The following is a 15,000-nucleotide window of genomic DNA, read 5'->3' on the forward strand; positions in this document are numbered from 1 at the left end:
TTTCTGTCATCTGGGCTGTCAGACAACCAAGCCATGCATCGTCTCTTTGTTACGTGGGAGACCTGGCTGGCTTCCATTTGGGAATGCGGTGAAAAGTTAGTCCGTTGTCCATTTTAGCCCCTTTTTATTCTCACCTCGTCGATGGGGAGAAGCCGTGGAACAGGTTATCATACAACAATTCATTCCCATTTTGGTGAAACACTGCTGAAAGAGCACCAACTAGCAGGCTACTACTACTGAACCTCCGAGTGAAGAGAGATATGGACCCCACCGACCGGGGGCGGGGCAAGCCGCAGCCGCGGAGTGACGTCAGCCTTGCTTGCCCTATTGCAGTTCCCCGCTGTACAATGACCAGGGGGGCTTTTATTCTGAAAACAGAATTTAAACAATAAACTTCAAATACAAATAATACCGGCCCCCCCATGGAGCTACAGTCTAACTAAACTCGTCCGGGCCGCTGTTCGGCTTAGCGCTCTGTAGAAAGTCTTCAGTCTGCCTGTCTCTCTCCAGACGGCTCTTCTCTCTCCAGCAGAGGTGGAAAAAGTACTAACATATTTTACTTAAGTAAAAGTATCAATACTGCAATGTAGAAGTACTCTGTTACAAGTCAAAGTCCGGATTTAGTGCAAAGGTATGGGTGAGAGAGAGATGAAGCAGAGACCCCTTAGCTGAGAGAGAGATGAAGCAGGGACCCCGGAGCCAAAAATAGCAGATCTACAAGCTCACAACGCCTCACAGCGTAAGGCGTTGGTGTGCTTGTAGATCTGGTATTTTTGGCAAAATTTCTCCTCAGAAAAGGGATGCTAGGGTTCAAGTGGTTAAGGTAAAATAAATAATCATATCACTTTATTTACTGACAGAGACAGACAGACAGACAGACAGACAGACAGACAGACAGACAGAGACAGAGACAGAGACAGACAGACAGGCAGGCACACAGACACACTGGGCTCTCCTCTGGTCTGGTGTTTTTGTGTAGGCACTATTCTGCGTGCGTGCGTGCGTGCGTGCGTGCGTGCGTGCGTGCGTGCGTGCGTGCGTGCATGCGTGCGTGCGTGCGAGCCAAATCAAATGTATGGCAAGGTCACGTGACAGCATAAACTTTACTGTATAGTTTATATAACCAGTAAATAAAGTTAATTACTATTTTTTTATGTAATTGTTGGTGCAAATGTCTAATGTGATGCCTGGAGGCAGATGCAGCCAGTCAGTAAGACTGCAATTACTTCATGATCGCTGCCAAATTCTGCCTTAAGTTAAACACAGGGAAATAAAGTACCTTGCGCACACTACAGCAAGTTGACATGGACATGGAAATGTTCATTTCAAAACGTCTTTTCACAGAAAAACACCATGTTTTGCAATAAAACTATTAATATTGTTGCATTAATCAAAACTCTTGCAATTTGATAACTGAGGCAATTATAATACACATGATAACATGTCGTATGACAGATCTACATTGTAGTAGGACATACACATGTGTATTTGGAGGATAGTCTCCATGAATTACTCAATGATTACATTTACCTGCATTTAAATATTATGCTTCAAATAATTCATTACATTATGTCAGCACAGAGATATTGTGCTTAGGGCAGCCCTGCATAGAGTATGTGGTCAGTCAACTTACCAGGTATGTAAACGACTGTGTTGACCTGAGCAGAATGTTGTTAATGACTTAATGACCTGAACAGAGAGACACAGACACATCATCTGTCAAACAGCATTCCTACATACACAACTATATATGTCACAAATACCAGAAGAAAGAATGTGTGAAAAAACAAGACAGCAAGCCGAAAATCCTGATCTCCCCTCCCTCCCATCAGTCAGGGCGGGGGGTCCCTCATTCATGAAACAGATGACACAACACTTTTAAAACTCTTCCTGTTCTTATTTACAATCAGTGCCAAAGGCTGTGATTTAAGCATCCCCAAGTGTAATATTGCGATTATACAACATCAACATAAATGATGCATTTATATAGCGCTTTTATCCAAGGCACTTTACATAGATTGTGCATTACATTCACACACACACACACACACACACACACACACACACACACACACACACACACACACACACACACACACACACACACACACACACACACACACACACACAGAGGAGGAAACCATGCAAGGCACCAACCTGCTCATCGGGAGCGATTAGGGGTTCAGAGTCTTGCTCAAGGACACTTCCACACTAACTCTGGGGGAGCCCACAGGGATCGAACTGGGAACCGCTCTATCCCTGAGCCACTGTCGCCTCCAACATCAAAATAAAACATATCAAAATGCATTGTGGGCAGTGGTGTAAAGTAACTAAGTACATTTACTCAAGTACTGTATTTAAGTAAAATTTTGAGGTATTTTTTACTTTACTGGAGTATTCAAAATGTGAAATACCTTTACTTCTACTCCACTACATCTCAGAGGCAAATATTGTACATTTACTCCACTACAATTATTTGAAAACTTTAGTTACTAGTTACTTTGCAGATATACATTATTACATTACAGAACATACATTAACCACGTTAGCCCTATTTTATACCTATAGGCTATTTGAAAATAGCCGATCTACAAGCTCACAACGCGTCAAAAATATACTTAAAGTACCAAAAGAGGAGAGGGGGGGAGAGAGAGAGAGAGAGAGAGAGAGAGAGAGAGAGAGAGACAGAGACAGAGACAGAGACAGAGACAGAGACAGAGACAGAGAGAGAGAGATCTATAGTCATTCTGCCCATGGCAGTGCACTTCGTTTGACTGGTTTGAGAACTAGATCTACAGCTAATCTGGCAGATGAAGAATTGCACTTTGTAAAAGCTGTGGCTACGGGCATTCTAAGTAAAGCATCCTGTGGTTTTATCAGATCTCAAACATTATTAAATGAAACCTGCCCTATCTTGCTCTACCCAAATGGTTTACTTCGTTCATTAAATGTAACTGGTGCTTTTATGCATAATAATAACAATGATTCATTAACGTTAAGCACAACCCAAAGACGTTTCTGGTTGATGTGGATCTACATTAATGTTTGTACCTCTTTGTAACTGCCAGAGTAATCATTTTATTTCTTATTTTTGTTATTTATCTAATATAATTATTTATGCCCATTATCCATGCCCATTTTGTTGAGTCGCTTTATTAGAAGTAGTATTTTGTACCGGAAACTGTAAGTTAAATGCCCGGAACTCCTTATAAGGGAGGCTGGGACACGGACACGTTAGTGGTTGCACTTCCTCCCTTGAGGTGAGACAGGGAGAGAGTGAGACAGGTATGTTTGTGTCCTGGATCTTTAATGCCTAAAGAATCGCATATTGAACATTATATGGGTTTGAACGTTTGGTTAATGAAATGATTTGTATTGCAGTTGTGAGTCTGTCGTGGGCACAAGGACTCATTCCCTCCTTACAAGTCTATTATGCAGCCAGCAAGGTGTGTTTGTTTGTATTTGCTTTAGTTTGTTATGTGTTTGTTTATTTGTACAATGTTTACGTCATGTTTCTGTTGTTAATGCAAGTGTTTGTTTGTTTTATGCTTTGTTTTATGTAGTTCAACGTTGGTGTTATTTGAGCCGTACGAGTGCTTCAAATAAACTATCAGTATGCAGAACCACTGTGTCGTTTATGACTACTGGAGAGAGTGACACTCTTTGTTTGTCTCCTATAAAATAACAAATTAAAATGTTTAACAAAAATAAATAAACACAGCACTTTAAATATTAACTCACCCAGCCAAATAAAATATAATATATACTCATTATACTCACACTACAGTATGCTACTCTGTGTGTGTGCGCGCGTGTGCGCGTGTGCGCGCGTGCGTGCGTGTGTGTGTGTGTGTGTGTGTGTGTGTGTGTGCGTGCGTGCGTGCGTGTGTGTGCGTGTGTGTGTGAGAGAAAGACTAAACAGGAACACTGTACTACTATAAATAATAGGATCATAGTGTGCTATAGTTTTAATAGGTCAGGCTATTATAATCACTGCTATAAATGAATGCATTTATTATAGTGTGATTATAAGGTTTAGGCAGAACGTTTTTGTTCTTGCATAATTTAATGCTTTTGATTTGACTTGAATTACAGAACCATTTAAAGACACTTCGTAGCAAATTAGTGATTATAATAAATATGGCAGGATTATTGTTATAAAGCAGGGGTCTTCAACAGGGGGTCCGGGACCCCTAGGGGGTCCTCAGAGTTACTACAGGGGGTCCGCCAAATCTTTGTGTGATATGATTCTTTTTTTTTTTACCTTAACCACTTGAACCATCCCTTTTTCTGAGGAGAACTTTAGCCAAAAATAGCAGATCTACAAGCTACGAGCTTGTAGATCTGCTATTTTTGGCAAAGAGGTACAGGTGTAGAGAGAAAAAAGAGCAGACCAAGTAAACAAAAAAAGTTTAAACTAAAACACAATTTTAAACAATATGGAGGGGGTCCCTGCTTCATCTCTCTCTCAGCTAAGGGGTCCCTGCTTCATCTCTCTCTCAGCTAGGGGGGTCCCTGCTTCATCTCTCTCTCAACTAAGGGGTCCCTGCTTCATCTCTCTCTCTCTCAGCTAAGGGGGTCCCTGCTTCATCTCTCTCTCTCTCAGCTAAGGGGGTCCCTGCTTCATCTCTCTCTCAGCTAAGGGGGTCCCTGCTTCATCTCTCTCTCAGCTAAGGGGGTCCCTGCTTCATCTCTCTCTCAGCTAAGGGGGTCCCTGCTTCATCTCTCTGAAGAGAGGAATGGAGTGAGCCATTTTTCCAATGTCAGGCAGCATTTCATTCATAATGTTTGTAATAATTGTCACTCACGCCACGGACCTCTCGGAAGCATAGATGTAATAATAATAATAATAATAATATAATAATAATATTATTATTATTTATAAAGCACTTTACATTCTTACGAATCTCAGAGTGCTACAGGTTAAAAGCATGGCATAAAAACAGCGTAGGCAACCAAACAATTTCAAGGGACCCAACTAGGCTAGACTATTAGGGCCAAAAGTAAAAAATTAAACTAGGTAAAAAAATAATTAAGAAAACGCTGTTAAAAAGGTACCAAAAGAGGGGGGGGGGGGGGGAGTGAGAGAGAGAGAGAGAGAGAGAGAGAGAGAGAGAGAGAGAGAGAGAGAGAGAGAGAGAGAGAGAGAGAGAGAGAGAGAGAGAGAGAGAGAGAGAGAGAGAGAGAGAGAGATCTATAGTCATTCTGCCCATGGCAGTGCAATTGGTTTCACTGGTTTGAGAACTAGATCTACAGCTAATCTGGCAGATGAAGAATTGCACTTTGTAAAAGCTGTGGCTACGGGCATTCTAAGTAAAGCATCCTGTGGTTTTATCAGATCTCAAACATTATTAAATGAAACCTGCTATATCTTGCTCTACCCAGATGGTTTACTTTGTTCATTAAATGTAACTGGTGCTTTTATGCATAATAACAATGATTCATTAACGTTAAGCACAACCCAAAGACGTTTCTGGTTGATGTGGATCTACATTAATGTTTGTACCTCTTTGTCTCCTATAAAAATAACAAATTAAAATGTTTAAGAAAAATAAATAAACACAGCACAGCTTTAAATATTAACTCACCCAGCCAAATAAAATATAATATATACTCACACTACAGTATGCTACTCTCTCTCTCTCTGTGTGTGTGTGTGTGTGTGTGTGTGTGTGTGTGTGTGTGTGTGTGTGTGTGTGTGTGTGTGTGTGTGTGTGTGTGTGTGTGTGTGTGTGTGTGTGTGTGTGTGTGTGTGTGTGTGTGTGTGTGTGTGTGTGTGTGTGTGTGTGTGTGTGTGTCAGAGATGTCCACGAGTCTCTGAGCTCGAGTCCGAGTCAAGTCTCAAGTCTTTGAGGCTCGAGTCGAGTCAAGTCTCAAGTCTTTGAGGGTTGAGTCGAGTCGAGTCCGAGTCAAGTCTCGGGTCTTTGAGGCTCGAGTCGAGTCGAGTCTCAAGTCTTTGAGGGTTGAGTCGAGTCGAGTCCGAGTCAAGTCTTTGAGGGTCGAGTCCGAGTCAAGTCTCGAGTCTTTTTAAAGTCTTTTTAAAAAAAAAAAAAAATGGGGGGGGGGGGCATAGATGTAAAAGTATAGACAGGTCATAATAAATCACATTAGATTCACAGATTAGAGATTTTATGTATTTTCCCCACAATTTATTTTCATTCAAATGAAATGTGATTGAACTTGCACTAATAATGACTTTAGTTGATTGTTCACTCTTTAAAATATAGTATTTCTTAATTATTAATAATTACAGCTTGTAGATTGGCTATTTTCATGATTTTTAATTGTTTTTAAATAATAATAAAAAAGGAACATACAAGATTTCCACCCGACAGCGATAATATATAGCCAATATGGTTCTGTATCAGTATATGAGTCAGTTTTTGCAGATTTCATTCTAATTGGCTACTATGCCTGCATATGAATTTCATGGGCCTGGGTAGGTCACCCTGGCTTGGCGGAGATATGCCCTGTTGCGCACACTCGACTCCGCACAGCAGTCCAACAGCAGAGCAGGTGAAAGCAATTCACTTAAACGAGGGCTGTGTTGCGCACCAAAAAACTGTCTAAATGTGGATCCCCAGTTCAAATATGATTCTTTTGGGGGGTCACGGCCTGAAAAGGTTTGAGAACCACAGCTTTTATGCAGTGAACATTACATGAGCGTAGCGTTTACCGTGGTGAAGTGTTGAATATATCCGATGTTTCCTAAACGTGCTGTCACAGATGATGCGACCGTCTTATAAAAAATGTAAGCATATGCCAAGATAACTGAGGTTATATAGCTGATTCTGAGCTAAACATATTTGTTTAATTTCGAAGTTTTTATATTTAAACTTTATGATGAAAGGCCGCGGCGGCCACACACATAGCAGCTGTTGCGCTCGCCTCTCCATGTTTACGTTAATGAGCAGCATGAAACAGCTTGACTGAAGCCGTCTCCGCGCAGCGCGCACTGGAGCGGAGGTTTCTTTGCGGGGGGGGGGGGGACAGGGGAGTGGAAGTTTTTTGGGCATTTCATTCATTTATTTGTCCAAAAAATAAACATAAAATAAAGATTGTCCACGAGTCTTTGAGGCTCGAGTCGAGTCAAGTCTCAAGTCTTTGAGGCTCGAGTCGAGTCAAGTCTCAAGTCTTTGAGGGGCGAGTCAGAGTCGAGTCGAGAGTCTCGTTTTTGGCCACTCGAGTGCGACTCGAGTCCGAGTCCCTAACTCGAGTCCCCATCTCTGGTGTGTGTGTGTCAGGGCAGGCTCCAGGATGACGGGTGCAGTTTGAAATTGCGAGGGGCCCACATTTTTAACATAATTAAACTTAACAGTAGGTTTAGGTTATCATCCTGTTATGCCATAATGTTGATTGATTTAACAACGCAATAGTAAATATAAAAATAAAATAACACTTACTGCCGTTAACATTCACTGCCAGAACTTTTTTATTTTTGCGCTTGACAAACTGCCAGAGATTTTTCATAGAAAAAAAAAGGTACTCAGGAGCCAAGATACAAAATGTTTAAGTTTTAAGTTAACAAGGAAGTGAATGGGAGTATAGATCTTCAACAAATCATACCTCCTTGGTCTTTAGGTTAAAAATTAAATAAATAAATAAGAGAAAAAAAAAAAAAATTAAAAGTCGTTTTAGTCGTTCTTGGCAGTGGAGGCTTAAAGGACAAAAGTCGTTTTAGTCGTTCTAGGCAGTGAATGAGTTAAATAGCATGTATTTAACTTAAGGGATATTTCACTTTCAAAAACACTTTTTTATCGTCTACTCAGGCTTTTGTGAGCAACCCAGACCGTAAGTTGCTTGATTCAGTATTTAGATATTTGATATTTATTTTATCAGACACGCCCCCTCCCTATACAAACCCATTGTAACTTCAGACTCCATTTTAACCATGTTAGATTCATCAGAAACACCGTCCTTGTTTCTGGTGACTGACATTGTCCTTCAAATGCGTGAGGAGACTGTGTTTTTTCAATTACTTTTTTCATAAATTTTTTATATTTCTTTTGGAAAATGAAAAAAATTTAATGCAAAAAAAACCAACATAGGCCTACATAATAAATGAAAAAAGTAATCGAAAAAACACGGCCCCCTCACGTATTAGGAGGGCAGGATGAGTCACTAGAACCAAGGACGGGTGTTTTTGATGAATCTAACACGTTAAAATGGAGTTTGAAGTTACAATGGGTTTGTATAGGAAGGGGGCGTGTCTGATAAAATGAATATCAAATATCTAAATAATGAATCAAGCAACTTAAAAACTGTCTGGGGGGCTCACAAAAGCCTGAGTAGACGATACTGTTTTTTTAAAAGTGAAATATCCCTTTAAGTGTACAATCTGCAAACTGATAATAAAGTATTCAAGCTGAAAGAATGTCTTAGGTTTTTTCTTCAGGTGGGAGTGGCTGACAGGGGTCAGGGGTGAGCAGGCAATGGTCACGTGTCAGGCTGACCATATAAGGAATGAGGAGGCAGAAACAGAGAGCTCAGTGTGATATATTTACTGTTGGGATTTGTGTGCTGTACAAAGGAAACAGAAATACAATATCAACTAGAAAAAGTGCTCCTCGGAGCACAGGTCTCCGCCAGGTCAGGTAGGTTATTTTGGCCTCCTGGTGGCGCTATAATAGGCCAATGTGAAAAGGGTGCCATTTCTTCCTAGGCCGTGCACGGCAATCGGACACTGCATGCATGGCTTGAGGCATTTTGTTCTAAAAATGTGTTTTGCTAAATTTGACCTGCTGGTGGCGCTATAACAGGCCAATGTTAAAAGGGTGGCATTTGTTCCTCAACGTAGTGCAAATGTGCATTCAAAGTTTCACCGTAACCGGACGCTGCGTTCATGATTTGCGGCATTTTGTTCAAAACGGGCCACTCCTGCAAACATTACATGTCAATGTTAGCCAATCAGGATGGAATATGGAAAATCAAATAGATCCGTCTTGATCACATGACTATAGAGAGCATGTGTACCGATTTGGATCAAATCTGAAGGCTTAATATAAAAAAATGTGTTTTACATAAGTCTGCCTCCTGGTGGCGCTATAAAAGGCAAATGTGAAAAATGCAGGGCAAAGGTTTTTCCTTGGCCTCTAGAGAGTGTGCATACAAAGTTTTACACTGATCGGTGCAGTTATAGGTAAAAACACGAATCGGCCTGTTACAGCGCCACCATGAGGGCCTGTTACAGCGCCACCATGAGGCTGATTTGAACATTTTCAAATGGCATTTCTTCCTCGGCCTAATGGGAATGTGTGTGCAAAATGTCACAGAAATTGCATGATGTGTTCATGATTTGAGGCATTTTGTTCAAAACGGAGTACTCCTGCAAACTTTGAAAGACAATTTTTGCCAATCAGGATGGAATATGAAAAATCTGAAATGAGACATTTCTTTTAATGACTATAGAGATACTGTGTACCGATTTGCGAAATCTGTAGGAGTACTGTCCAAAAATGTGTTTTGCACAAATTGGCCTCCTGGTGGCGCTATAAAAGTCCCATGTGAAAAATTTGGACCAGAGGTTCTGCTCTGGCATCCAGGGAGTGTGTGTGCACGGTTTCGCTGCGATCAAACCAACGGTGCAGAGATTAGCTGTCCACAAAATGACAGAATGACACACACACGGACGGATGGACGGACGGACGGACAGGGGGTAAAACATACTCTCTCGCCATGCCTTTCGGCCTGGCGGAGACAATAAACACAAATAATAAATAGTACTTCAATTTATATTCAGTATTACAATAAGGAATAATGGAGTCGGTATTTAATGAACTTGGTCAAATCTCCATAATCATCAAGTCACAATTTGTAATGTAATGAATGAAAGCATTAAATATAATAAACTGTTTACAGCAGGATAAACAATTTACTATATTCTATAATCAATAAACCAAAGGGGATAAACACAACTTAAATGCACTGCTTAGAATCTCAGGTACAAACAAATAAACAAATAAAATTCAGCTGAAACATATGTGCAATAATATAATAATAATAATAATAATAATATAACATAATATAATATAATATAATATAATGTAATATAATATAATATAATATAATATAATATAATATAATGATATAACATAATATAATAATATAATATAATATAATATAATATAATATAATATAATATAATATAATATAATATAGTAATAATATAATATAATATAATATAATAATATAACATGATATAATATAATATAATATAATATAATATAATATAATATAATATAATATAATATAATATAATATAATATAGTAATAATATAATAATATAACATAATATATGTGCACTCAGTCTATAATAACGTGTTGCATTGTCTCTTCATGGACTCTCGTTAGGAGAGAAAACATCGCGATGGCGCACTGGACTTCAAGATCAAAGGACCAGTGGTAGAAAAAGTACTCAAATGTTCTACTTAAGTAAAAGTATCAATATTGCAATGTAGAAGTACTCTGTTACAAGTAAAAGTCCGGAATTAGAAATTTACTTGAGTAAAAAAAGTATTGGTATCTAAATGTACTTAAGTTAAAGTACCAAAAGTAAAACAAGGAGTTAACACGTGGATGACACAGCGTCACTGTGTTTACATTCCAACGCCTCTGTCTCCCTCCAGTGGACATGGTCAATATTACAGCTCAGTCTCTGTATTTTGAGAAGCTCCTCACAGGGTCGAACTAGCTACTGTTTTAAGTTCCCCTGATACTGTTTCAAGGAACCCCCCCCCCCAATTAATACAAACAGATTGTTTTATTAAATAAGTTTGAAGAGGCTTAATTGTGATTACTTTATTAATTATGGATAATGTGTTTGTTTTGTTTTGAAGGGTTATAACATTGTATCATTTAATCTCGCAATAATATATTTATACATTTCAGAACAAAAGCTCAGGTCTGACATAATAATAGGTTTAAGTAATGTAACAATTTCCCTGTGCTGTGGGAAAGGAATAATAATATGGACATGATGTAACATTAATATACAGGTGGTCATATTATATATTAGTCTAGCAGAATATATAATATGGACATGATGTAACATTATATTATATATTAGTCTAGCAGAATATATAATATGGACATGATGTAACATTATATTATATATTAGTCTAGCAGAATATATAATATGGACATGATGTAACATTATATTATATATTAGTCTAGCAGAATATATAATATGGACATGATGTAACATTAATATACATGTGGTCATATTATATATTAGTCCAGCAGAATATATAATATGGACATGATGTAACATTAATATACATGTGGTCATATTATATATTAGTACAGCAGCCAAAGGGACTTTTTTTTATTGGTCCAAAATATTGTCTATTTACATACATTCATGAAACCATCTGCTGACCAACTGACCAGACATGTTTTATAGGGGGTTATAACACTTCAAAACTAAACAAACACATTATCCATAATTCACTAAAATAATCACCATTAAGCCTCTTCAAACAGAGAGAGAGCGAGAGAGCCTCCAGAACAGCAGGGGGCAGCATAACGGCAGTGCGTTCTACTCTACGGCACGCACATGTGCAGGAGGAGGAGTCCACCACGCACTTCCTTGGTAAACACATGAAGGAGAATCCTCGTTTCTGATCAGTGAGTTTTTTTATTATAAATACTTATAGTTTTACATTCATACTGATATACTGTCATTCATACTGATATTATTATTGTCATAATGTATTGTTTAGACTGTTGTTGACTTAATGTACAAAGTCATTAATACTAGTTTAACGTTATTATCCTAGGTTACAGTTACACAGTGTTATTATATATTATATAGTTATTATCCTAGGTTACAGTTACACAGTGAGTCCATGTTGTAGTAGCTGTAGAATACAACTCTTGTAGACGTATTTATGATTCTGACGTTTTCAATCTACGAGAGTTGTAGGGTTCACCCCCCATGGACACAGGGACTTTCTGCACTATGCCCCGTAGACACTCTAAACATGTACAAATTGAAAATAAATGTGCTTACCCCCAAGCCCAAAATGTTAACTGTATCTACGTGGTAGTAGTTTAATGTAATAATCCATATCTTTCAATAAGGAAGTGTTTTAATGCCGTCTGTGGCCGAACGCCATTTTTTCACCCTCGTTTACTTCCTGTTTACATTTAGTGTAATTCCGGGTTTCACCGGATGCGCCCCGTCACTACCGCCCATTGGGAACTTCCGACAGAATCGGCCACAGACGGCATTAAAACACTTCTTTATTGAAATATATGGATTATTACATTAAACTACTACCGCGTAGAGACAGGTAACATTTGGGGCGTGGGTGTAAGCACCTTTATTTTCAATTTGTACATGTTTGGAGTGTCTACGGGGCATAGTGCAGAAAGTCCCTGTGTCCATGGGGGTGAACCCTACAACTCTCGTAGATTGAAAACGGCTAATGTTGTAGCAGAGACACAGCGTGGTTGTGATCCAGCCTTAGTTTCTTGACAAGTTGAAAACTATATATATATATATATATATATATATATATATATATATATATATATATATATATATATATATATATATAATGTCAGTGTCATGTGACACTCATGTGAAGCATTAACTCATCAATAGGACTGTCACCATTACAAATTTAAGTTGACGATTATTTGTCACTCAAATAATTGCGATTAAGGATTTAATTGTGTGTTTGGGCCGTTGAACACATTGGAACATATGAAGACTTTTAGGCTTTGTAATAAAAAAGATGCACAGGGCAGATATGACAAATAACTTAAATATATGAAATTATTGACATATTTAATAGTTTTATACAAAAAAGCAACACAAAAAAGCTGAAATAGCAGATCTACAAGCTTACATCTGTAAGCTTGTAGATCTGCCATTTCAGCTTTTTTTAATATTTGAAAATGAAAAATGTTCTACATGGAAACGATTATCACTCTCTCTGAGAAGTAGCTCTCTCTCTCTCTCTCTTAGCCATAGAATGTCTGTGATCATCTTACATACATTTCATGTATTCCAAATACACAGCCATAGATCGGTCCCATCCTCATACGGTTATTGGAGGGATCTGCGCGGCATTAAAGTGCTTTAAACTGCGTGTGTAACTCACCCAATAATGAACTCCTAAGACTTGGAGTCAGATATTATCCTCTATAGTTTCATATCCATTTGAATGTTCTGCCAGAAAACGTGTGTTTAGTCAAATATCTCCACGTTTCCACGAGCTGCACACGGACGACTTAGTGTCCGGGCGAGGGGCCCGGAATGAGTGAAGGACCGAATGTATCTAAACTTCCTTTGGGAAGCACAAATGTTTGGGGCACACTGTTGGCAGGTGGTGTGATTGATTCATTGCCCCGCACCAATCACAACGCACCTGTCCATAGACCATATTCACACTGTTGCTGTTAAAGGGGAAGACCACTCATTTTCAACATTGAACTATGTCTTTAATGCACCTTAGAGCTGTTGTGTGGAAATAAGAAAAAAGTCCCCCCCCCCCCTTCTGTGTTGCCTAGAAAAGGATAATTGATTGAGGTCATGTGATCAGTGACATACGCAGGGTGTACTTTTGGCTCCGCCCCCCTCAGCCAAAAGTACACCCTGCGTATGTCACTGATCAAAATGAGTGGTCTTCCCCTATAAGTCAATGAAGTGCCACCCCGGTTGCCACGGCAACGGGGTGGCACTTTCAATGTTAAATTCCCAAATGGCCGCCGTGTGAATAGGGCATAGCAGTGGCGGCCATTTTCTGGTTCCACTCCAAAATACTCAATGCATTTTTCCCATTGACATTTCCAAAAATATCTATATCAATTAATTTAAGCCTAGAATCAAGCCATCCAGGGTCCTGGTGAATCATGACCGTAAAACGTTTGATTCTGTGAAAAAAAAGAAGTGAAAACGGCAAAACAAAGGGTATTTATTAAATATAGTATATCATATAATTAAATATAAAATAAAAAAATCACAGAAAAAAAACGTTTTATGGTCATGATTCACCAGGACCCTGGATGGCTTGATTCTAGGCTTAAATTAATTGATATAAATATTTTTGGAAATGTCAATGGGGAGTATTTTGAAGTGGAACCAGAAAATGGCCGCCACTGCTATGCCCTATAGAGAGTATTTCACCGGGACACGCCCCCCCCCCCCCCCCCCCCCCCCTCATCTAGACTGAGTGGCAGAGCGTTGAGCGGCATGGAGCGGTGGAGTTTGGAAGCGCTCGTTGTAAATCACTCAGCGGTCCTACGTACCACCTGTTTCTAAATGTCACATGACATGCAGGAGGGCAGCAGGACGTTGGGTTATTGAGAACGAGCGCTTCCAAACTCCCGACACAAAAATACATAAATCACCTGCACAGAATGTAGTGACAGAAAAGTATCTCATAACATGTCTCTACGGTGGATTTTTATGAAACAAAAACTTTGCAGATAGAAAGAGGATAATTTAAGCTTTCCGTACAGCTGACATGTTGGTGAGTTTAACGTTTAATACAATCACATAGGACTTTTCTGTGTGGGTGTATGGGGCTGTGTGGGTGTATGGGGCTGTGTGGGTGTATGGGGCTGTGGAGCTGAAGTTTTCATGTGTTCCGTCCAGCAGTCACTTCAGCTCCGGCCTCGTGGCTGACAAGAGAACGACGTCCGCGTGAATCTCGTGGAAAAGTGGAGATATTTTTGCTAAACGCACGTTTTCTGACAGAACTTTCACGTGGATATGAAACTAGAGGACAGTCTAGAGGAGTTCATTATTGGGCGAGTACAGGCGCAGTTTAAAGTGCTTTCATGCAGCGCTAATCTCTCAAGAACAGATTCTGCTCTCCGCTTGAATCTGTCGGGGGGGGGGGGGCTCGTCATATCGCGTACGCACTGGCCTACAAGTGGGCGTGCCTTCAGATCAGGAAGCAGGCCGCGCTTTACCCAATCAAATGTAGTGGGCGGGATTTACGTGTCCGCCGATCCTTCCCCACTCGAAACAAACCGAAACTCATTTAA

At 39.4% G+C, this 15,000-nt stretch overlaps 3 protein-coding genes across 5 annotated transcripts in view; 1 reads left to right on the forward strand and 2 right to left on the reverse strand.

Moving 5' to 3' along the window:
• The window catches only part of LOC308077747 (receptor-interacting serine/threonine-protein kinase 3-like), a 156,814-nt gene that overhangs the window by 10,141 nt on the left and 131,673 nt on the right, over positions 1–15,000 (reverse strand). The gene's annotated exons all lie outside the window — the stretch shown is intronic.
• LOC308078247 (uncharacterized protein) overlaps positions 1–15,000 on the reverse strand; it is a gene marked incomplete at its 3' end in the record, with an annotated part of 91,595 nt that overhangs the window by 7,521 nt on the left and 69,074 nt on the right. The window lies entirely within an intron of this gene.
• Positions 11,610–15,000, forward strand: part of LOC308077749 (zinc finger CCHC domain-containing protein 9-like) — a 12,356-nt gene continuing 8,965 nt past the window's right edge. For all 3 annotated transcript variants that reach the window (XM_080418643.1, XM_080418644.1, XM_080418645.1), the window contains exon 1: positions 11,610–11,625. The gene's annotated coding sequence lies outside the window, so the exon portion shown is untranslated. The remainder of the gene's footprint in view (positions 11,626–15,000) is intronic.

The sequence above is a fragment of the Gymnoscopelus braueri genome, assembly GCF_963280865.1.
Source record: "Gymnoscopelus braueri genome assembly, chromosome: 22".
NCBI classification, from domain to species: domain Eukaryota; kingdom Metazoa; phylum Chordata; class Actinopteri; order Myctophiformes; family Myctophidae; genus Gymnoscopelus; species Gymnoscopelus braueri.